The sequence below is a fragment of the Eurosta solidaginis genome, chromosome 4 (genome assembly GCF_040869045.1).
Source record: "Eurosta solidaginis isolate ZX-2024a chromosome 4, ASM4086904v1, whole genome shotgun sequence".
Taxonomy (NCBI): Eukaryota; Metazoa; Arthropoda; class Insecta; order Diptera; family Tephritidae; genus Eurosta; species Eurosta solidaginis.
The window spans coordinates 274832327-274858667 of NC_090322.1; the positions used below are offsets into that span (position 1 = coordinate 274832327).

At 36.0% G+C, this 26341-nt stretch overlaps 1 protein-coding gene across 1 annotated transcript in view; it reads right to left on the reverse strand.

Annotated features, from left to right (window-relative positions):
- The window catches only part of disco-r (disco-related), a 77653-nt gene extending 55337 nt beyond the window's left edge, over positions 1-22316 (reverse strand). The window contains exons 1-2 of the mRNA XM_067778408.1: positions 22040-22316; positions 20028-20440 (exon numbers count right to left, since the gene is read on the reverse strand). The gene's annotated coding sequence lies outside the window, so the exon portion shown is untranslated. The remainder of the gene's footprint in view (positions 1-20027; positions 20441-22039) is intronic.
- Between the last annotated feature and the right edge of the window lie 4025 nt (positions 22317-26341).

A 26341-nucleotide genomic window follows, 5' to 3' on the forward strand; every position in this document is an offset into this window, starting at 1 on the left:
CATGGGAAAATGCTTAAGAAAAATGTTCCGAAGATATTTTTAGTTGTGCCATATATGCTAGAGTTTCTGAAATTTTTCATTTACATTTTATAGTGAAATTGTTCATCTCTATTCTATTCAATACAGATACTAATTTATAACTTCAAGTTTGGATTGAAATATATCTTTTGGGACATGGAACACCTCTTGAACAGTTTGTTAGATCTGGCAGCAAATCTCGCACTATCCCAGCGAATATTATCTAAATTAAAGAACAAAGTTATCTTGTTAAAATACTTATAGAAACTACCAACGTTATGGAGCGAATGCAATCTCCGACGACGTAAAACACGAATTTCCGGTAGGTTTAAAGGCTTAAGCTTTCTGTAGTAAGCGGCGACTAAATTCCACAAACCCGATTTAGGAGATTGTGGTTACAATAACAAAAACAGCAATAACAATGGCGGATAGGCTCAAAATAATAAAGTTCCGTAATACGAAGAACATCCCGCAGAGCTGTTCTAACACGGACGTAAATAATGGTAAAGAGCAGGCAACTTGTTTGAGCACATGCTTCGAGATTGCAATTTTAGTGTACCCTCTTCAACTCAATTCTACCTAGATTATTGTACAGAAGGCTTAAGCCAGATTCAGCAAACTGATTGGACTTGTCAGTGTGGCATCAGATTTTATGACGCTACTATCGACCAGATTTCCATGATACAACAAATAATGTAAAATACAAACGCTTTTGCCTCGTCAAATTTTAAATTTAATATGGATATGTCAAATGTAATTGATCAACAGTATCAGCTTTTTCAGGATTGGAAAGGGTCTCAGACAAGGCGACTACCTATCATGCGACTTCTTAAAAGAAGTGCAACTTATATCTTTCATAACATTGGCCTTACCAAACGCGCCAGAAGCTCTGCCTGGATAAAAGCAAAGCAAGTGTGTCTTGTGGTGAATGACATGACGAAAAACTTACTGTCATCAAAGAAAAAAGTCGGCCTTTGGCAGTAATGTCGCTATTGAAGGATATAAATTCAAAAATATGAAGAACTCCGTCTATGTGGAACCAGCATTAACAGCGGAACAATGCCTACATCTAGAAATCCAACGAAGAACAAGAAGGAGGAGAGTTTAAAGGCCATCCATGACCAAGAACAATTGCCGTGTACTTGGTATATCAGTAAAAATTATGGAAGCTGTCGAAAGGAAACGAGATGGCCCTTGGGTATTCGAAAGAAAAGTTAACCGCAAATTTCTTTCTTGGAAGCTAAATATATAGTGGCAATATCACTCATACGCCCCGTACAATAAAGTCTTGCAAATCGATGACGCCGCGGTAAAAGCTGATAACTCCACTTTTGACTCAAAACGACTTTTTATATTGTGGAATGGGAAAGTATTTTTGCAAATGGTTATAAAAGAAAATTGTGTTCAATGTCCGAAATCGCTAAAAGTTTCTTAAAAGAAAAGCTGCTAACAAAACTAAGAAATTTTTGGTTATCTTTATATTTTTAAACTTTAACATTTTCATTCAATTTTTACGTTTTGTTAATATCTATTTAAATTTATTCTCACAGGTGCAGAGTATGGTAGTTTCGTCTGATGCTGCTATCAATAATGTAAATGAATATTGAGAAATATTTTCCAGATATCCCAACGGTTCACGATCCGTGGGCCAAATGTTCGGAACCGCTGTTCTAGCTGAGAAGAATTCGTGTGAACACATAAAGCTTATGACACATCATCATTATGCCGGCTAAACTCAGTTAAAAGCGTGAATTAAAAAGCTATGTGTACACTCATGTGCACATTTTTTCATCGAAACCCAAAGGAAAATCAGTAAAAATAGAGAGAGAGATGCATTGCAAACCGAGATTCTCATGCACATGACTACATCGATACATACATACATATATACATAGACATTATATAATTCATAAAAAATGGTGAAAAAATCACTCGGTTCAACCCATTTGCGATAACTAATTTGAAGGTGCTATCAAGATGCATACGAAATGATGCGATGCACTTGTTAACACAAAAACTATTTTCAACAACAACAACGACAACTAGTTCAGCATACATACCGGTGTAATTACAATAACATTGTCTATTAGCTGTTGTGGCCTGGAGTTTAACACACATACAAACTTACATTCATACATACATACATACACGATATTTCTACTTAATCATGGATAAACCAGCCAGCTGAGATGCAGAAGGTAGCTTTGTGCTTTAATCCGACGCGCCACAACGACATTTAGCCAATACGCCAATTTATGCCACGTCTACGATCTTCTAAGCTGCGTTTTATGCAGCAGTTAGTAGCGTCACTACGATGTGAAGATCATTTTCACGAAACAACATTTGGCACACGAAACGAACTGGAAAAGCGCAAGACAGCAAACCAATAAAAACCATCGCAGCACTCGACAATGGCCATGGAAATTGCAAATGGCATTCACAATGCTACCGCCAGTGGCGTGTTGCATGTCGTCGCATATTAGAGCTCGACAAGGGAAAGGTCAGGGAAGCGCAAAACGTTTGAATTCATCGCAGCTGTGTTGTTCGGTTGACACAAGGAAAAAGCAGCGGTTGCGGCTTTTGCTTTAAGAACAAAATTCTCAAAATGCATAACTTAAAATATAAATTGAATAAATATTTTCATTGACATGCGAAAGGCTTTGGAATGAAAGTGAAAGGGTGCCATGTCGGCATAGAGGGCGATTGAGGCTGTTTGGTTGGAGGTGGTGGATCTCAAACTTAAGTAGTATTAGTGCTGATGTACTTTGAACTGTTTTCCGTCATGCCTTCTCCAATCTTCAGTCCCATGTTTCGTTAATGATATTGGAACGGTCGCGGTAAAAAAAGACTGAATAAAAGCGAAACTTATAAACATATCCGGACTTATTGTTTTTCCCATTCAAACTTGGAAGCATCGATTCATACAATTAAAAAGGGACTCATCGTTTTTTCTCCATAAGAAGAGAAAATACCAAATTATTAAACTAAAGATTGAAATTTAATGACATTCATCTAAGACGGGATGCGTGTGCATAACATAAGGGGATGGAACTGTATCGTACATTCTTGGACCATTTTCGGACTGTTTCGTGAACATTTCGGGGTGACTTCAAGATAATTTCGAAGCAACCTTGGGTTAAAAGATCCCTTCTAAATAATTTTGGAAATAATTTTGATACTAATCAGCTCGGGATTATTCTAGATATCACTTTGGCACAACTTAAGAATCATTTCGAAACTATTTGAAAACTACTTTATAACTTCTGGATAGCTTTCGGGAAGACTTCAGAATTATTTAGAGTCTGTTTTGGGACAATTTTGGAATATGTCGATATGTGGACGCAGGCACACGGGAAAATCTTTTATTTTATTAAGTTGCAAATAAAAAGGAGGCCGCCGTGTAGTGGTGGTAGCGTGCGCCTTCCACAGCAAAGGTGCTCAAAGAAGCAGCATCAAGATCTTTAGAAAAAAGATTTTCAATTACATAAAGTTGTTTAAGCATAGTCTCTTCTCGTCAGTGGTTTGGCAAACACTCCGAGTGTATTTCTGCAATGAATTGCTTCTCAGCGAAAACTCATCTGCTTGGTCATGCCGTTCTGAGTCAGCTTAAAACTAGTACAAAATATTTTTGAAGAACACAAAAATATAGCTGTGCCAATAACATACTTTTGAATGAGAGTTCGGCTTTTATCTTCAATTCTATATATTCAAAATTTAATCAAATTTCGACACTTATGGTGTTTTCTTTTCTACACGAAAATGTCGCCTTCACCCCAACCCTTCAAAAAGTTGTGTTCTGTTGTAAAATCAGCTTAGCCTCAATAGAGGGCATCATAATCTTTTCTCAACAAACTATCCCTAAAAATGGCCTAAAATGCAACATTACTTGCCCTCGCTGCCATTGACGGTGCAGAAAACAGCCCTGTCAATTAGCTGATGAATCACACGAAGCTGAAGCGAATGCTATACATATATGTATGTACGTATGGGTCGCATCATGCCTCACTCAATTTGCGATCACAGTTGACAGCGAACAACCACCGAACTGCATTTTTTTTGTAAAAATGGTTAACATTTTTGTTCTTTTCAAGTCATGCAGGGTGGCACTGAATATTTTAAGTGGCTATAATTTCACAGGGCGAAGTGAGAATCTTAAAAATGTTTGCCGCTGAAAATGGCAACATTTTCGTGTAGAAAAGAAATTACCATTGGTTGCCCCAATAAACTCTAGGCAAAAAACTTAAAATATTTCTAATGCATCATGGAATGAGCTTTGAATTATTGAGAGGAGTCCACATATTTATTTATTTATTTTTTTATTAATCTATAATTTAAAATTTATACAGACTAAAATGTTCAATTTACTTAAAATATGTAATATATGCGATATAAATAACATATTTATTCTACAAATTTATAAGAAGGATCGATTCTTATACGTATGCCCAAGCAGGCAGCCGTCGTGAGGATCTGTGAAGGACGAGAATTGCCCAGAAAGGAGCTGTGCGCCAATTAGGGAGCCGACGTGAAGCGCACATAAAGGAGCCAATGCGAAATGCTCATGAGGGAGCTGTTTGCCCAGTAGGGGGCTCTCGTGAGATGTTGTAATGTATGTTGTAGATGACGCAGTGACCAGTACGTTTTTGTAATGTATTTATTATGCGTATGATTTTATGACACTTTTATGTGTTTTGATTTGCCTGAGCTTGTATTAGATAAGCATTTTCTAATTTAGGTTAAATAGTATACTTTTCTTTATTAAGAAAGGTGTGTCTGAAATATCAAAATTGATGTAGTGCTTGTTGAAATCCAGACACGAAAAAACGAAAATCTTCGTGCATTTCAAAATTAGATCTGCATGTACTCAGGAACAGTGGTTGCAAATGTCTTGATGGTCTCATAGGGACATTAATCTTTATCTCACTAAGTAAAAATGGGCTATTCACAATCCCTCACAATAATTTCACAATGAACAATACACCCAATATTTCCCTGCGGCTCTCAAGAGAAGGAACGTTAATAAGCTTCAACCGGCTATTATAGGATGGAATATTCCTTGTTTGAACCGATTCCAGCTTGTCACAATAAATCTGATACAGTGGGTTCCAAACAATTGACGCGTATTCTAGCATCGGTCGAACTAAGGCAGTAAAGAGTGCTTTTATGACGTGAGGGTCCATAAATTCTTTTGACCATCGTTTAATGAAAACTAATAAACCTCCAGATCGAGTCACACAAGTTTCAATATTGTAACGAATTTACTTGCAATTACCCTTATTTGCAACCTTCTGCTGAGTTCGAATCACTAAACTGTTGAATAAATAACTCCAATATTGAATAATGGAAAAATGGCCTTTATTAAAGTACTTCACAATAACACTTATACTTTGCAACTAGCTGGCTTAACAACCAAACTGACAGATAGCTTAAATGAAACTGAATTCTCGCCTCTACTATTCTCGCATTTTTATACTCTTTGATTTCCTAGTTGCATACTTCTAGTCTTTTCTATTCCAGAACTTACTAGTTGGTTTCTCAGCTACGACTACAGATGTATAATTTGTATAGCTCCTCTCACACGCCATGCGCTTGTATGTGTGAGCGACACTTCCACAATTATAATTGCCTACATTTAGGAGCATCTCAATAAGATGTCTGCATGTGTTTGGGCATCTCTTCTCCGCTGCGTGTACGTACATATGTGTAGACATCATGATTGAATTATTGATGTGCGTACAGTCACTGCTTAGCATCGGCTTAGAGATGGCAGTACCCCTTAGTGTTGCAAATATTCGTAACAATATGATATTTGAAGTCTAGTTTGGGGTCCATTGTGACACCGAGATCGATAAAGCTAATAACTTGCTCAAGCTGGTATTCACCGATGGAATAATTATGTACCTGATATGATTTTCAAGTAAAACTCATGAATTTGCATTTGTTTAGGTTGAGGGCCATTTCATTGGCCTTGCACCATTGAACTAAGCTATCCAAATCGTTCTGAAGAAGTAGTCTATCTCCAGGGCTTTGAATGGGTCTAACGAACTTAAATCATCGGCGTACATTAAAATCTCGGAGCGAGTTGACATACTTGGAAGATCATTGATAAATAATAACAAGTAAGGAAGGCTAAGTTCGGGTGTAACCGAACATTACATACTCAGCTGAGAGCTATGGAGGCAAAATAAGGGAAAATCACCATGTAGGAAAATGAACCTAGGGTAACCCTGGAATTTGTTTGTATGCCATGTGTATCAAATGGAAGGTATTAAAGAGTATTTTAAGAGGGAGTGGGCCATAGTTCTATAGGTGGACGGCTTTTCGAGATATCGCCATAAAGGTGCACCAGGGGTGACTCTAGAATTTCCTTGTACGATATGGGTATCAAATGAAAGGTGTTAATAAGTATTTTAAAAGGGAGTGGGCCTTAGTTCTATAGGTGGACGCCTTTTCGAGATATCGCCATAAAGGTGGACCAGGGGTGACTCTGTAATGTATTTTTACGATATGGGTATCAAATTAAAGGTATTAATGAGGGGTTTAAAAGGGAGTGGTGGTAGTTGTATATGTGAAGGCGTTTTCGAGATATCGACCAAAATGGGGACCAGTGTGACCCAGAACATCATATGTCGGGTACTGCTAATTTATTTATATATGAAATACCACTAACAGTATTCCTGCCAAGATTTCAAGGGTTTTTTATTTCGCCCTGCAGAACTTTTTCATTTTCTTCTACTTAATATGGCAGGTGTCACACCCATTTTACAAAGTTTTTTCCTAAAGTTATATTTTGCGTCAACAAACCAATCCAATTACCATGTTTCGTCCCTTTTTTCGTATTTGGTATAGAATATGGCATTTTTTTTTTCATTTTTCGTAATTTGCATATCGAAAAAGTGGGGTTCGGATTTCGGCCATTTTTTATACCAATACAAAGTGAGTTCAGGTAAGTACGTGAACTGAGTTTAGTAAAGATATATCGATTTTTGCTCAAGTTATCGTGTTAGCGGCCGAGCGGAAGGACAGACGGTCGGCTGTGAATAAAAACTGGGCTTGGCTTCAACCGATTTCGCCCTTTTTCACAGAAAAGAGTTATCGTCCTAGAATCTATGCGCTTACCAAATTTCACAAGGATTGGTAAATTTTTGTTCGTCTTATGGCATTAAAAGTATCCTAGAAAAATTAAATGAAAGAGGGCGGAGCCACGCCCATTTTGAAATTTTCTTTTATTTTTGTATTTTGTTGCACCATATCATTACTGGAGTTGAATGTTGACATAATTTACTTATATACTGTAAAGATATTAAATTTTTTGTTAAAATTTGACTTAAAAAAATTTTTTTTGTCTGATTTTACTAATTTTTATTAAGCATACATATAGTAATAGGAGTAACCTTCCTGCCAATTTTCATCATGATATCTTCAGCGACTGCTAAATTACAGCTTGCAAAACTTTTAAATTACCTTCTTTTAAAAGTGGGCGGTTCCACGCCCATTGTCCAAAATTTTACTAATTTTCTATTCTGCGTTATAAGTTCAACTCACCTACCAAGTTTCATCGCTTTATCTGTCTTTGGTAATGAATTATCGCACTTTTTCGATTTTTCCAAATTTTGAATATCGAAAAAGTGAGCGTGGTTATTGTCCGATATCGTTCATTTTAAATAGCGATCTGAGATGAGTGCCCAGGAACCTACATACCAAATTTCATCAAGATACCTCAAAATTTACTCAAGTTATCGTGTTAACGGACAGACGGACGGACGGACGGACATGGCTCAATCGAATTTTTTTTCGATACTGATGATTTTGATATATGGAAGTCTATATCTATCTCGATGCTGCTAAGATGGCTTCCTTGAGGTACGCCAGATGCAACTTTGATGAATTGCGATGAGGCATCTTTAAAGATCACTTTTTGCTTCCTTCCTGTTAAGTAAGTGGAGATCCATCCTAGAAACGTCGATGAGAACCCCATACAGTCAAGTTTGTTAATAAGAATTGTATGAGAAACTTTAGCCTTGCTAAAGTCTGTGTAAATTACATCTGTTTGAACGTTATTTCTAAAGTTTCTAGAGACTTGCGTTGTGAACTCAAGCACATTTGATTCGGTTGATTTACCTCTGCAGAACCCATACTGAGACGGGTGGATTATTGGATATAGTGAGTGAGCTAACTGTTTTGTAACAATGCACTCGAAAAGCTTCGGTATGTCACTAAGCTTTGCAATTCCTCTATAGTTTGCTACGCAAGATTTACTGCCACTTTTGTACAGTGGTATTATAAATGATTCTTTCCAGAAAACAAGAAATATTCCTTGTTTTAGAGGCGTTAAATATATTCGTTAAGGGCTGATAAAGAAATTCAGCGCAACTTTTCAGAACAACAGTGGGAATCTTATCAGGACCACTAGAATAAGAAGTCTTCGGGTTTTCTGGCTTTAAAAATACATCTGTAGCAGATATTAACGGAACTCGTACACCGTCAAACATTGGTAACTCAGGTGGAGATCTGGGTTGTCGTGAAGCCGACTCGTAGTAGTTTGATTTATAGAAATCAGCAAATATATCAGCAATTATGACATCATCACTTGAAATCATGTTGTCAAATTTCATGACAAAAGGAAAACCAGTAGTCTTACGTTTGGAGTTAACAAAACCGTAGAACGACTTCGAGTTGGAAGAAAGATGAAGCTTTAGCTTTTCTAAGTAGTTCTTGTAGCATATCTTGCTCAGAGAATTATATTTGTGACGTAAAATAGAACAAACGCCATAGTCACTTGACAAGCCAGATTTCTTATATCGCTTAAACCAGCGAGTTTTTTTATTTCTTAAGTAGTTCAATTCTCTAGTGCACCAGGAAGTTTTAAGTGGTGCTCTAGGGCGAGAAGTTTGAGGAACGCAAGTATGGAGTACGCTTTCTTCAACATCTCACATTGAGGCCAAATTATATTGGATACCTTGTCTTTCAGCATTTCGAAGACGGATTTTTTAAATAAAAAGCGAACAGAAGACAAATCGTTTTCATTGGAAACAACATGTTTTAGTTGTCGGGATGTTTCAGCAATAATCTCCAATGGCGGGTGATACACGTCCTCGGGCAATACCAATGGGTCACATCGAACCAAAGCGAGTTTAGAAACGTCACTAACATATACGACATCCAAGCGTTTACCAAACTTATTTAAAACACTATTTACATGATAAAGCCCCATATCCGCAAGGTCATTTCTAAACTCATTGAAGATGTCTCTAGATGAACAGGGAACCAATAAATGGTCAATTATATTCGAGGTTACACATGACAAATCGCCTAACACTATGAGCAAGTCAGAAGCATTAACTAAAGAAGACACTGACCTTGTAGCTGATGAATGTTTGCAGTATATCTGTATATCAGATTGCGGAGGGACGTAGCTTACAGTAATATAAGTATAACAGGTTAAGTGTTTAACTCGGACACAAAGAAATTAGATTTTATCGGCTTCAGGGATCAGAATTTCTTCAGCGGAAAAGCTGGCATCAACAGCAATCAAAACTCCTCCACCAACTTTGTTCTGACGATCATTTCTAACTTCGAAACTATTACTCAAGATTTCAGAGGCCAGGTTTCAGCGAAAACCAACACCTTGTAGGGGAGGTCTTGGCTCTTAAGGAACAGGTCAGTAAGTTTTGTGTTTAATCCTCTTACATTTTGATAGTACAAGGTAGTGCTAAAATCACAAACTAGTTTTTTGAAGCTGGAGCAGAACATTTAGGGATTCGTACAGTTTTCCGAGGTTGTTCTCGAACAAATTCCCGACTGAGTGTGCCATCCGGCCAAAACGATTTACCTAAAATCGTTACAAAACTTTCCCAAGAGACAGCAATTTTAAAAGATGATATACATCTTTCTTCCCTAAATTTGAATTTCCGAATATTTAGCTCACTGGGCTTCAACCGAGACATTATGTACTGCTTCACGTTCTCGACTAAAGCATCGCTAGAGAAACGCGACATAAATATCGATTTATTAGGAGGGACTACGACAAGAGCACTAGGAGCAGTTTTTTCTTGATTATTTTGCTCTAATATCTGATCAATGGGGCGGTTTGCAGGAATTTCAGTCGAAGTAGATGCGAAATTATCATCAGAAACTGTCACTTGAATCGAGGCAGATGTGGACGTGGATGAAGACCCGGCGTCCTTACAAGTGTTCTCTTGGACTAACGCCGTTTTAGACCTGGTCATACACCTAGTGTCATTATCCAGTTCAAGGCATGGTGAATTAAGATCGAGCAAGTCATTGGAGTTACCAAGAGCCACGAGTCAACGCTGCATGTGCAGAGACTGACACCGGATTAATCGTCAAGGTTTCATCCGGGTACGTGCGTTTTTCTGTGGTTGTCTTGTCCGCGGGCTTCGGGGACGCATCAAGGCACTTATCATGCTTAGCAAACTTTTTATTTCAGATTCGGAGCTCTTTTCCAATTTCTCCGAATGCCTTTCGAGGGGTACTAAACAACTTGAAGAGCTCCACGTCAGTCGCCCGGCACTTAGGACATGCCCAGCGAAGCCCTATTCCCTTGTTGATATAGTCAACCACTCTTCCGACAAATCCAGCACATTCAACATGAGCGACACTGCCACATAACTAACATACTGGGGGTTCAGGCTCATTTTTAACTGAGCAGTTTTCATAAACACACTCAAACGACATTATTAAAGAATAAATTTAATTTAATTATATTATTAGAATTAATTATTAAAATTAATTTCAATTATTGCATGTGACTGGACAGCCCTGTGTTATTAAGTTTAGAAATCACTGGCAACAGCGAAACAGTTTTAAAGGCACTGTATATATAACAGCCACTAAAAGGGCAAAGAGTGAAAAACACAAGACACAAGTAAGCACACAACAACAATTGCAATATTTAAAAACCGCCAAAAAGCAACAAAATAAAATATGCAAAAGGCAAAGAATTTAGTGCATGTATATAAAATAAAAATAAATGTAAGGCACAATAACCTCCGAAGAGATCTAAGGCCAAGCTTCTCTTCCAATTTGCGTCGTGCTCCTCTTGATTTTCCCTACAAATTGGCCGGACGGGACCTACTTCTTTTATGCCGACTCCGAACGGCATCTGCAAGGCAGATGAGTTTTCACTGAGAGCTTTTCATGGCAGAAATACACCCGAAGCGCTTGCCAAACACTGCAGAGGGGCGACCCCGCTTAGAAAATTTTTCTTCTAATTGAAAAACCTTATTTCTAAAATTTTGATATTGTTTTGTCCAGGGTGTGAACCCAGGGCATACGGTGTGGTAGGCGGAGCACGCTACCATCACACCACGGTGGCCGCGTGCATGTAGCTTTGAATAAATGTAGCACAATTCAAACACATTATTGTTTTGAGCAAAGCACTGCAGCACACAAGATATTTGAAATTCAAATTATCACGGAAAAAATCGAAAAATATCCACAAATAATTTTTATTTAGTTAAAAAATCACAGACAAAACAAAACACAACCAAGCAGTTTGATGTTGGAATTTTTGGTTGTAAAAACTACACCCTGCTCATATTTCAGAACGATGCCTCAGTGATTCACGGTTAAATGGAACAAATAAAAAAAAGAAGACAAGAACTATGCCCGAAAAAGTATCTAAAGCCACGTTTTTCACTTTCAAAGTCTCAAACAAAATTTGCCCAGCTTCAAACCAAAACGCAGTAAGTGCACCCATAACTTTTTTAAAATTTGGATGTGATATAATTCCACTTTCTAAAGCCCATGTAGTAAACCTTGTGAGAAGTAAAAACTGAAAATTTTGTCACTCTGGAACATTCCAACCAATATGTTTCATAGCTAAACGCAATAATTTCATACTCCTTAAGGACGATTCAAGTAGTACCTTAGGAGTGTTTAAAGAGTATACGATTACACCACAACTCATCCACATACATATGAAAAATGTGTTCCAATACATTGCGGTGTCATAAGCCAGGTTCTCCTACTTCGGCTCTGAATACTTCCATCGGAGTACTCGATAGAGCACCTACGGGTAAGATATTTCCAAAGAATTTATCAATGGACTACTCAAAAGCAAAGCAAAATCTAGGCCATGAACTTAATATTAGAGTACAAATATGACAAAAGTGGTAGACGGTAGACAATTTTCTCGAGAGTCATTGAAATAATGGTACCAGACCTTTTACTCTATAACTAGCGGAACCTTTTCACACAAAAGTGCCCAAAATCTAATAATTTTCAAGCCAAAATACAATGGTTCCAAAAGATTTCAAACCAAAAAACAATAAATATTTTTTTTTAGAGTAAAACGCAATAATTACAAACAACTGTCTGTCTTAACTGCAAATCTAGTTGTTCAATAAATGTGATTTTTTGGCTGTTTTTTGTGTTCTTCCATAACTGCGACAAAATTATAAGCATCATGTGAAAACGTGCCTCCATTCAAGACTGCGCACTTTTTCTCATTTATCTAGTAATTTGTTATGAGCCACTTATTGCGTTTTGATTTGGAACTCCTCGTATAAACGTTGTACGCAGATTAACACACAAACTTGCATTTAAACATTTCATATGAGAAAATTAAGTTTAGAGAACTTTATATTCGACAAATTTTCGCTTTATTCTGAATTTCTTTTCATTCCCGTCTTTTGGTACCCTTAAATTGAATGTAGCACACATTTTTGTATTTATTTAGAGAGATAAAAGTACTACTAATTTCAGATGTAAGCTAGTTTTAATGGTAATGCGTTCCCATCATAAAACGATGTCTGAATTTACTCTGCCTCGCTTGCTCCCACCTTTCTGCGGTGTAAAGTAGCAGACAGCTTAAGTTTAGTATCTCATTTAACGCTCAAAGTTCATAAAGATGCGTAATAAAATTTAGTTTTAATGATACTTATCAGAATTCTTCAACAATCCCACATTTATACTCTATCTATTGGTTAAGATACAAAGAGCGAACGGTTTTCCTACAGTTAGTATGTTACTCTCATGAGACTGATTTTACTTTTACTTACTGCTTAATAACGGCAAACTTTTATGCAGAAACAAAAAGGCAATTATATATTTTAAAGCTTTAGACAACTAAACATTCTAATTTAATAAAAGTAACACCTTTTTTATTCGTAAAAAAGTTAACATAATTTTAAATTACTTGCAATCACAAAAGTAGTTTTGAATGATTTTTTGTTCTCCTTACCCTAAATCCAGTTCATATAACTGCATTTTTTAAACAATTTTTCACCCATGCGCTCATTTTTCTGAGGCCCATTTTTACTATCCCAAATATTGTATCATGTATGTATATATGTACATATATAACAGGATGAAATTGGGTCAGCAATAATTGAATTGCAATATTCAATTTTAATTTAACAAATGTGTCAATTTAGCATTATTCCATCCAGCGAATCAAAAACTATTTTTGCGCAAAATAATTAGCTTTGACATTTAATTAGCGTGAACGTAAAAACTAACAATTACGAATTACGAGGCGTAACAGTGTGAAATATGTGTAAATGTTGTTGTATGGGTGTATGTTTGTGCAAAAGTAAATAAATATGTATATAAAAACCTATTTGCATTGACATAGAATATTGAGTATGACGATATTTATAAATAAAACTATTACATACACACACACACACACACACACATGTGCATATACTAATCGTGTGTAATTTAACAAATATAATTAAATAAATTATACAATTTTGCTAATATACATAAAATGAGTTGATTAAACGTACATACATACTTACATACATATGAGTGCTAATAAATGATAATAAAACAAATCTTTGGCGCGATTTACCTCCGTTGAGATTAAGGCCGAGCTTCCCTTTCAATTCGCGTCGAGCTCCTTTTTAATTTTTCCAATAAATTTGCGTGATGGGATCTACTTGTTTTATGCCTACTGCAATTCAAATGCATTTTAATGGCACAAATATACCCGGAGTGTTTGCCTAATCACTGCCGTGGGGCGACCCCGCTTAGGAAAACTTTTTTGTAATCGAAAAAATTTTTTTCTAAATTTTTGATGTTGCTTTGTCCTGGAAATATGAACCTTCGATGTGGCAGACGGTGCAATACTAACCGCGTCGCAACTTTTCATACTCATATCAGCCCTCAAAAATTTCTAGCAAATTGATTAAACAAATTTTTGTGTTTTTTGTGTTAGGGATTTACAAAATTCACTTTCTCGTGGAACCCCCCTTTTTATTTTCTATTGTTGAAAGTATTTTTTATACCTTCCATTTTTTATACCTTTCATTAAAATGAAATGTCATACTAAGTTTGTCACGAATCTCAAAATTGCGGGAGAACAGATAGACCCACCAGTTAGTATACCTAAATGATCAGAATAACGAGCTGATTTGATTTAGCCAAACTATTCCTTCGATTTTTGAGATATCTTGATGAAATTTGTTAGGCTGCTATTTTTGGGTTTCCGATTGATCATTTGTCTGAACCAATCGGATCGGACTTCAATAGCATATATTCCCTATACAACCGATCTTTCAAAAAAGGGGTTTCTGTCATTTATTCCTCAATTTAACAGCTAGAAGATTGAAATTTCAGAAAATGATTACATATAAGGCATACATTGTTATCTGAAAAAATTGCTTAGATCGCTCATATATATTATATTTATCCCATACAACCGATTGTTCAAGTAAGAGGTTTAAAGTAATTCCTTCCTTATCAGCTAGAAGCTTGAAACTCCACAAGATGCTTACAAATATGTCAAGTTGTAAAAATCGTCAGGTAATAATCTAATATATAAAATTCTTCTGTCACGGTTTTAGAGGCTGAACTCCTCCGAAACGGCTGAACCGATTCTCAAGAAATTTTGTGAGGATATTGGGTAGGTCTGAGAATCGGCCAACATCTACCTTTTTTTTCGCTACCTGTCTAGGGTCTTGAGATTAAAACGTGGGCCCGGGTACCCCTAGAATGTGTTTATATAATATGGATGTCAAATGAAAGCTGTTGATGAGTGCTATATTACAGGATAATTTTCATACCCCTGGGTGACTAGGGTCTCGATATATAGGCCAAAACGTGGACCCAAATACCCCTAGAATGTGTTTATACAATATGGATGTCAAATGAAAGTTGTTGATGAGTGCTATAGTACAGGCTAATTTTCATACAACTGGGAGGCCAGGGTCTCGAGATATAGCCCAAAACGTGGACCCGGGTACCCCTAGAATGTGTTTATACAATATGGATATCAAATGAAAGCTGCTGATGAGTGCTATAGTACAGGATAATTTTCATACAACTGGGAGGCTAGGGTGTCGGTTATCAAACTGAAGCTGTTGATGTATGCTTTAGTACAGAGTAAGTTTTACACCGCTGAGTGACTAGGGTCTCGAGATATAGGCCAAAACATGGACCCGGATACCCTTAGAATATGTGTGTATTATGGACATCAAATGTAAGCTGTTTCTGAGATCTCTAAAGTTCATTGTGATATTCGATTTAGTCGCATCAACCTGGCAAAACTGATAAATATGCATGCGAAGCCGAAATAAAGACAAGAATTAATAATACCCACATACTTATTTACATACGTCCTATTCGATTTGGCTGAAATTTCGTATATAAATTTGCCTATATTAGTATTTACGATTACTTTTTCCGGGAAGTATACCAGAGACGGACTGGGACTGGGACTGAGACTCGGAATGGGACTAGAACAAAATACATACCACCCTCCGGGACTGGCAATAAGGGATGAAGAAGAAGGAGAAAAACTTGAGAGGAGAGAAAAGAGAGAAGGAGACTGAGAAACAGATAGAATGAGACGAAGATGGAGATGAAGCGAAAAAGACGGAGGGAGGAGTGAATAAAAAGATTAGGAAAAAGTGTAGAGGGGTAGGGCAGAGTTAGACGGAAAAAGCTTAATAAAATGTATGCAGATAGGCCAAATTTAGGGCAGAACATCGTCTGCCGGGTCTGCTAGTATACATATATAAAATAAATTCCATGCAACTGATTGATCAGATTTTATGAAGCAAAATTTTAAACGACCGATTTCGATATTTTGTATACAGAATTTCATTGTCTTAACTTTCGACTGAATGGTTAGAGAATTTTTTATAGTACAACCTTCTTTATCTTGATAGAAACTTTCGCCCACGAATCTCACACACAGATATGAATTGATTTGTAGAATTTCATTTCTTAATTGATATGCAATATGTTTCGATCTAATTAATTCAATAACTGTAATTATTACTGCTTTGCATTCCGAAATTGCAGATAATAAATGAAAATGCACGCGGTGTGTGTGTAAAAATTTATCGAGCGTTAAATGTTTGAAAGGCGTGTAATTACATAATTAAATTCTAAAAATTTTACGCAATACCAATTTAATTACTGCAGTTTCTTTCGATGGACCATTTCGAAAAAAAAAAATAGTTAGAATTGTTTAGCAGTTTTTTTCTAACAATAGGCAAGTCGTTGTGTGGAACGCGAAGAATTTCATAAAATAATTTTTATAGTTTCATACTTGAAATATTGTGGAAGGCAATAACCCTGCAGGCAGGAACTATTTAGATATAACTGCTAATTAAAAAAAAATGCTTGTGGATTGTAATTCATAAGAATCTAAATCTGTATGGAGTGTTTAGGAAAATCATAATATGAATTTTTAGATTTCATTGTTTTTAACTTAATTGTTAATTTTACTTGTTGGAAAAATTTGAAAGTAGCAGATCGCGCCAAAATACGGTTATTATACTGAACAACATAATAATTTGCAAATAACCACAGAAAGAAGCTTATGGGCCATCACGTTGTTGTGGAGTTTATGCTTTTTATAACGAATAATATCTTCTTGGGCACGGAAGTTGTACAAGTTGATTAAATAGCAATTGGAAAAGAAGTCAGACGTGCTGGAAGTTGTTCAGTAAAAATGATTTGTATGAAGAGCGCTTTCTGAAAAGTAATGCAGCTGTGCCGTTTCAATAATACGTTCTGACACGTCACTTAGTGTGAATCCTTATCTGTCAAACCAGCTGAAAGGATGTTCAAGATGGTGTTCTTATTACGTTGACAGAGCTTTGACATAGTGGGTGGCCAATATGGCGCACATCCGGCCGATTACCTTCTACAAGTGAAAAAACTAGACGCATGATGAGACAATTGGCAGTAACTTATTTTAACGTCTATAATTTAATATTAATCTTGTCTTAATCGCAATCTATGCTATTAAAATCTACAATTTTACAAAATTCGTTAATCATGTTGAGGTATGTAGATCGTGAAGATCGTGGAGATTATTCCAAGACCAATACGTTTTCGTTTTGCAGTAGGGTCTTACAAAAGCATAAGTTAGAATTTGTAGGCCTATTCGTAATACATATTTCTTACATCTCGCATAAATTCTTAAGAAAAAGTATACCTCAGAAATACATCTGCGCCCCTTCAATGTGTTCATCACTTCGAATTATTGTTTTTTGTGATAAAAAAAAACAATTTTTTGTTATTTTTAAAAACGTGTTTTTAGAGTCGCGCTAATTGTTTTTGTAAAAAATATTTTACACTACCAATCTTTAAAAATTCTTAAAATTTTAATATAGAGTTAATATGTTAAATATTTGTTATATTTCTTTGAGGAATATTCTCACGATTTCATGACTGTCCTTGACTGAAACTATTTTTCTAGCGCCCGAAACTATGTTTCGAAGTTGATATCGGTAAAATTTAAACGGGGGTACTGAGCGCATTGCGCATTTTTTACTCGTCACTGGATGGTTTCTAATAGTGCTAGGAATCGGATATCGGTTTTTCAAAATTCAGAGTAGAGGTACCGTAATTTTCGTAAGCCTCGATGAACAGATCCGTATACTTTAAAAGTTGTTTAAAAAGTTTGGCATGTCTGAAGAAAGCTCAAATTTTGCATGGTAATCATAAGCAGAAGTCTTTTTACAATCGTTAATGAATAACAAAGAAATGTGAATGAACTTGAATTTTATTACTAAGGGAAATGAGAACAATTTCATTCACAAAGCAATAAATTTTATATGTATGCTATACCAAGAAAATACCGAAATCTTATTAGATAGCAATCAATGAATATTAGACACCTGAGTTACAAGATAATCCTAAAAGTGTTTATTAAGTTAGGTGAGGTTGAACTGGCCGGTCCATGAGGACCTCACATAGACTGATTGAGTCCGTAGTGTTGCCAGAAGTTTGTTTTAACGACCAAACTGAAAAAACCTATCAAAAACCAAGACCTATGTTATAAAATAACTCCGTCCTCTTGGCAAATACTAGAAGCATCCTAGGACTTAAGCCACGTGTTGCTTCTAGATCTGACAGCTGTATCACTCCTAATAGCTGGAGTCTAAGCCTAGCAATCGCAGGACACGAAAACAAAACGTGTTCGATCGTTTCCTCCTCCAGCCAGCCCTTCGTACATCTGCTATCTTGACCAAGCGTAATTTAAAGCCATGTGACGCCAGAAGGCAGTGCTCAGTCAGAAGTTTATTATTTATTTTTATTATTTATTTTTTGTTTATTAGTTTGTCTGAAATCGGGATCCATCCACCTTCGTGGATTTAATTAATAGAAAATTAAATAATTACTTTCGTATCAAACATATATTTCTCCCAATTACAAACAAAAAAGTCTTATAAAAAAATTCAACAAGTCAAAAGCTCCTACTACTTGTTGGCGAATGCCGAATACCGGTAGAAATACCTCTTGGTGTCATTTTGAATAACATAATAACGTTAAAGTTTTGAGCTGTGTATTGTTTTAGACACTTTTTTTTTAACCAAACCTATAATAGCATCGGATTTCTACATGATTTATTAGATCTTGAAATCGTTTAAATAACACGGTATTTCTTTGCGCGTATCACTTCTCATATTTCTTTAACAGTTCGGAATTTTCCTACAAATATTTTGGCTAGAGCAAGTGTTCTGGCCTACTTCTGCCGTTTGAAACCGCAGCAAAACGTGTATATATTTCGATTGAATACAGAAACTTGACCTCAATTTCCTCGGAGGTATATCGTTCGCCGTTATCCTTGTTATTGATTTTCGAATACATATGGTAATCAATTACTCTTGAACACATTCTCGTTAATCCAACAAATATATTACACTGAAGCAAAACAAGTATTTCTGAGAGATTTTGCAATATATACACACACAAAAATTATGTAGTCAAAATCCCAACAAAAAAATAAATAAAATTTGGATGTTGCTTCGACCGGGACGTGAACCCAGGATGTTCGGTGTGAAAAGCGGATCACGCTACCAACAAACAACCGCGGCTCACTGTTCACATCTGCCAATACTCAATGCAACGAGCAACGAACACAAAGAAAGTAAGAATTAGTTAAGAAAACACAACATTTAAAATAAGATAGAGAAATAAAAAAAAGCCTAATGAGGTAAGTGGTCGAACCGGGGTGCACATTTGGACAATAGAAATAGTTAAATGTGAAAGACTCCACTGACAAAAAGTCGATTCAATTGCTCATCGATACTCGCAATAAGGGATCAAAATTTTACTAAAAAAAATAAAATGTTTAATTTCATCATCATCAGAAATCATCAACATTGATAAAGAACTTGTTCTCTTCAGTTCTTTTATGTTGTAAACCATGCGAAACTTACGGCGTTTTCCTTTCAGAAAAAAATGTAGCACTCTTAAATTCTAACTTTTGAACTAGGCACTATGCAAAATGGCACAACTTGAAGGTAATGGTACCCCTTTCCTTGTTCAGTGGAAAATATTTTGTGAAATGAATATATGTATGTATAATCTCCCGAGAGAGCCGAGAAGAAACAACAGGGCGACATTGTTTTCAGAAAAGAAAACACCAGAAATGATTTCAGCTGTAGTTTTATCGCCGTTTCAGTTAAAAGATCGGCAGTTTTTCATGCAATTGCAATTTTCTTGGTTTTTGGTTATATTAGTCATGTGTTTTTATGTAGATAGTAGGTAGAAAGAATTCAATATTCGAAACTTACCTAATATAATGAAATTCACCAAATTTATACCGCAAATATTACTGCAACTACAACGACAAGTTTTTTTCCAGTTCGCCAATTTTTGTGTAACTTGAAAAAAATCAAGTTTATTGCAAAATTCTTATCATCTGTTGATTTAAAAATTTTTAATTGTACGAAGTTAATTTTGAATTCATACAATTAAATTTGCACTTTTTGTTTCTATTTTTAATTCGGTTTACATATTTATGTGCATTGTTGTTTTAACAACAACTAGCAATCCGTCGATGTAGATTTAATTATTTACATAGCCACATATACATATGTACATACTATATTAAGTATGTATATATATTTAAAAACAATTTTTTTTGTGCGTTTTATAATTTTTTGTTTTTTAATTTAGTTCACGAATTCGATTACATCCAAAATCACTACAAAAACGAATAAGAAAAATTAGTAATGACTAGCAATCGTTTTTAATAAGCACACTTCTCTCACTTATGTACATACATATGGGATATATTTGCATATGTATATTCATTCATATTATTTTTATATTTTTTCCATTTAATTAGTTTTTTTTTTTCATCAAATTAAAATTTTTACAGAAACCTGCGAACCACAGCCGTTGGTGGAAGTGAACCTCTAAAATTGCCAGCAGGCTCCGTCAACAAAAACAACAATCACAGAAAAACATGCAGTGATAATCGGCAACATTATCGTATAAGTCGTTCTCGTGGTCTTCGCTAATTATTGTCCTCGTCGTTGGGTCGTTGCTGTGTCGCCATTGAATTGTGCGACTTTTGTGCAATACCAGACCGGACTCTCCAACACTAATGCACAAACACAAGCATACAATCAGCCAAACCCCCGCACACATGTTTAATAATTGCACCTACACAAGTATGAATTCAGTTACTGGTGTACATATGGATGTATCCATACCCAAATTACATGCATACTACATAATTGCTCGCATTCGCACAGCTCTACTGATTATACACTCTTGACTACATACACACCCGTATGTAAACCACCGTCACTCACTCACAAAGCTCAAATATACATATAACACCCAACACCCGCCAAACCAAAGCACTCTACCATTTATACACCTACTAAGACCCAACAACAACACAGCATAGTTCCAATTGCGACTCAACCAATGACACTCGACGACAAAATTACGAAGAGAGAATACAAAATAAAAAAGCTAAATAAAAATACCAACGCGACAACTGCGACAGCGACAGTGACAGTGACGGTGGCAGCACAGCAGCAGAAAATACAGTGAACAAAACGAATAAAAACTTGCATCCCAACACTTCTTTAATAAAGAGTAGCGACAACATTGGGATTGTAAAAAAAAATTCTAGGGTAATGACAAAGACGACGTTTATAATGAGAATATGGCGAGGACAAAAAGAGCGCCGTCATTGGCGCAGGTTGCGCAGTATGCGGTTTCCGAAGGCAGAGGGGTGGAAAGAGAGAGGTAGGGGTAAAAAATACGCTTCCACTGCAATAGTCGCTAGAATTATGATTGGCATTCTTTATATAGTAGATCAGTGGTAAGGAGTGTGTTTGCTTCAGAACCCTTGTAAATAGGCTTGGTTTTGCTATCGGGTGGTTTTAGTGACTTTTTCTGGGCTCAATATTTTTGACATTGATGATGCGAGCGATGGATCACTTCCAACAAAAATTTATTTTACTCATATTTTTATTGTATTTGTTTTTTTTTTTTTACGCACATTCAATAGATGTATCCAATAAAATGGTTTCTGAAAAGTTCGTCGATATTTTTTTAATTTTATTTGCTTACATATTCACTTAAATTATTATATTCATTTCAGAACTGTGAACTCATCAGTTTAATTAAAAGAAAACAAAATATACACATTTTCACTAAGCAGTATAATAAATCCAATATAACTTCAATTCAAATGAGTATTTATTTATGTTTTCGTTTTAGCGACGGCAAAACACATCCATTTTAGACGCCACGCCACATCATGCGAACAACGTTTCGTTACCGTAAATGCCGTACCGTGTTGTGTCTGCCTGTCTACCTTGCATCTGTATATCTGTTCGTATGACTTTGTTACGTACAGAGCGACGGCAAAACCAACACATCTATTGTCGATACTTTTTACTATTACATTTTATTTTTATTGTAATTGAACTACTCCGTTTTGTTGGTATGTCTCATAGACAATATGGTCGCCAGTTGGTGGTTGAGTTGCGTAAACACCGTCCTTATAATGTAGAACAGGCGAGTCGGCGAGTCACAAGCCACTGGAGTAACTACTGGCAGTAGAGTAATGGACGACCGGTCTTCCGTGCCATGTGACTACAAAAACTGTCGTACGAATGAGCCAGCAGCAAAAAGCTTAAGCAAATCGTCTCCAACTACGTCATATTCAGTAAACTTTGTATGGTTGGCTAGTGAGGGGCCGATTGGAGCAGCAGAACAGCTAAAAATCAAGCCGCAGCAATAGCCACAGTCACATTCACATTTATTTATCAAAAAAAAAAACTCTGACCACAATCCCAATCACAAACGACGACAACAGCAATGACTGCCGCTGCGAGCAAAAATAGCTACAGAGGAGAGTCGGCTGCAGCTGCGTTAACAGCGACAGCGTATACTGAGAGAGTTGGAAGAGATACAAAGGTTGCATATTTGATGTGAGTGTATTTTTTCCTTTCCATGAGAACGTGCTGAGTTCAAAAAGTAAACATACGCAATTCAAAAGAGCTGTCGTACTTATGATTCTGAGCATGCATTATTAATTTTAATATGCAGTTACTAAGCCAGCTGAAATTTTATTGAGCGCCTCTCTTAGCAAGAAGAGCTTACAAGAGATTACTCTTAATTTCGACTACAATTTATATGTGTGACTGCATGCATATCCTTTTTTATGATTTGCTCTTTCCTGATTCCATTTAATCCTTATATGTATATATATGTACATTAAGCGCTCTTTAGATGCACTTTAAGGTCTGTTGTTGCGACCTCGAAATCCCGGCATCTTTTGGGAGATGTGCCGGATTATCAATCCTTCCTCATATATATGTATATGAATCCATGTCGTTCCGGTTATTATGTCAAAACTCTATCCGAGACGTTTTGAACGGTACCGTATTTCAGCTCTTTCCCTTTTTTTCTAAGAAAAAAACTGTAATAGAGCTCCGGCCAAGCATCGGTGTTTCTTATAGTCGTGTCTTGTGTGAATGTGAAGAGTGCTAAAAGAATGGCTCGAAAGAAAGAACACGAAATGTTTAAGACCTGTATACGCTCTTTACCTACCACATCTCAAGAGGAACTACAACCGAATTATGTTCAATTCCATAAAACCGACCAGCATTTGCAAGATAGTTTTTAACAACCTTATTAAGTCTTTATTGACTAAAAAATGCGCTTACACAACAACAAAATTTACAACGATCAAAAAAAATTGTTTATTCATACAAATATCTATAAATAGCAATTTCAGATATAGAATAATGTATTGACGATTTAATTCACTGTTCCCGAAACATTGTCATACCCAGCTGAAGATTTTAACTTTTTACCAATATTGGAGACGGATCACAATCTCGCCGTCGATCACCGTCGACTAAATCAACTCTCTAGAAGCACAAATGAAACATTTGTAATGCATGAGCAATATTAGCGTATCTATAGAGCACTTCGAACTGCTGGATACCGGCGACTAGGGAAATCACCTGGTACGACGGAAAATTCTGCGTTGAAATCGAAAAATTGACGCTGTCTACAGAGCACGTTCACATCGAATTCAACAAGAAAAGCTCGCGAACACTACCGCAAGGGGAAGAGAAAAGCTTCAGTAATAGGAGCTATGTCCGGATTCCTGACTGTACGAATACGGCAACCTGGTAACCGATGTTAAAAAATGCTTAGCTTTTGACGGAAAAAATAAAAAAAATAAAAATTAAAGTTCATAGTTCTTATATCATAAATGAACTGTTGGACAATTGAAATAAATGTGTAATGACAGGAAAATAGTTATTTAATTCGTTATTGCGATATCGTATTACAAATATATTCAAATCCTGCACGTTCCTTTACCCTATTGATAGCCTTAGAATTTATTTAAAGCCTAAATGAAAATAAAATAGGTACAAAATAGGAACCTTCGAAGACCTTTTAGGCTGAGATTCTTTTCCAATTAACGTCTTGCTTCTTTTAATTTCTTCTGCAAATTGGCGGGACAGGATCTACGAGTTTTACGGTGACTCCGAGCAGCATCTCAGCCAGATGAGTTTTCACAGAGAAGTTTTTCATGGCAGAAATACACTCGGATTGTTTGCCAAATCACTGCCGAGGGACGACCACGCTTACAAACACTTTTTTCTAATTGAAAGAACTTCTAATGGGTGCTTTGCCCGGGTCACGAACCCAGCCTAAATATATAATAATAATAATACATATACTTATGTTACTCATACGCCTCGCCACACATCTGGTTCGCTAATTCGTTGGTCATTTTTTTCTTGTGCTTTGTGTTTATTTGTAGATTGTATTTCAATAATTGTGTAAACACCAAATATACAGAATTGCGAAAAAGAAACGACTAAAGGGACCTCGTTTACAATCGTTAATACGATTCGAATCCAATAAATTAATGAATAAAGCTGTGTAAATTAAATAAATGAAAGATGGAAAAAAATTGAATACGGACTTAGGAGAAATTGCAACAAAGACTGTCTGACGGATAATGTTTTCGTTGTTGTTATTCGGTGAGAGCTCAAGGACTTGAGCTAATTGACAGTAAACAACTTAACAGTATTTAGTAACTAACCGAACAGTATTTATTAACAAACAGTTTAAAATCCTTTTTTAATATTTGTCTGTTTCGCGGTATTCAGATCTGATTTTTGAAAATTTTCAGACATATTCAATTTATGTGAATAAACAGGCCTTGCTTTGACTAAGAATTATAAAAATCGCGCTGACCAGCTCTTCAACCAATATCGATTACTCTTAAATTTTAAGAAATTGCATTAAGTTTATCAGAATAGTTTATCAGAATAGCAGATAAACCACGAAAAAGTATTTTTGAACCTCTCGTTTACGTTTATATGTATAAGTGTACTTCTTATATAGGTACAGATGTACATATGTATGTAGGTGCCTTTGCAGTCGAATGTAGCCATCGTTGACGGGTTTACCTTTGTCGTTGCCTCTATCATTGATGTTTGCGTTTGAACACACACGTAAATACATATTAACAATATTGATGCATACCATGTACATTGTACAAATGGATGTATGTAAATATGTGCATACCTTCGTTTGGACTAAATCGAGTGTTGTTGTGCAGCAGTTTTCCCTTTCTCGCTTGCAGCGATATCAGTTGTAATTAAACTTATTTGGAGTGCTGTGTCCACTTCGGTTATAATTCGGTCTCTTTTCTCATGTGTGTGTGACATTGTAAAATTTGTGTCGCCCAATATTCAACCGCAAAGCTCAAAAATGAAAAAAAAAACACAAGCGAACAACTTTGGAGCTAGTGCTTGCACTGCAGACCGCCCACCAACCGCTGTTATATTTTCATAAAGTGCTATACATCAAGTCCCCATTGCAGCTGCCCGCCTTCCTCTCATTCAACAATCTTTAATCACACTTGCCTTTATATTGTCACTGTTACCTACACTGCCACATCGAGCAAATGTTTGTTTACTTTGTGCACACGAAAGCAAATATTATTGGGTGAGTTTGTGAGGAAGACCGAACTAGAGAGTCGGTAATGCAGCGCAGACAAATGTACTCAAAATATAATGACAAAGAGAAAATTGAGCAATCATTTGCACTCACTTTTCTAGCAGTACACCAAAGAATTTTTCACACTCGCGCTTACGCATACATGGCTGCTGTTCAATTACGATTTGATTGAATGTATGTGTGTATATATGTATATATGTACGTATACTTGCATATGTGCTCATCGTCTGTGCACGCCATTGCTGCTGGCATCAAAATATTAACACAATTAAATTAGCAATTATAATACTTACAACCGCATTAAGAAGCAAACGTTTTCTGTTATTGTTGAGTTTTTCTTGTTTTGGTCTTTAAATTCTTAATTTGAGAGAATCTAGCTTTTTTATAGCGTGTACATTCTGGTCTAAATATATATGTGTGTACATACATGTATATGTAAAATATTTTGATTGTTTTTGTTTTACGAAGAAAAACTGGTTCCGTCGGTAGGCATAGCATGTACTTACCGTCGGCATTTTGATTAATGCAATAAATATTTTTAAAGGAATAACAAATAAATTGAGAAAAAGTGCAATCCTGAAAACAG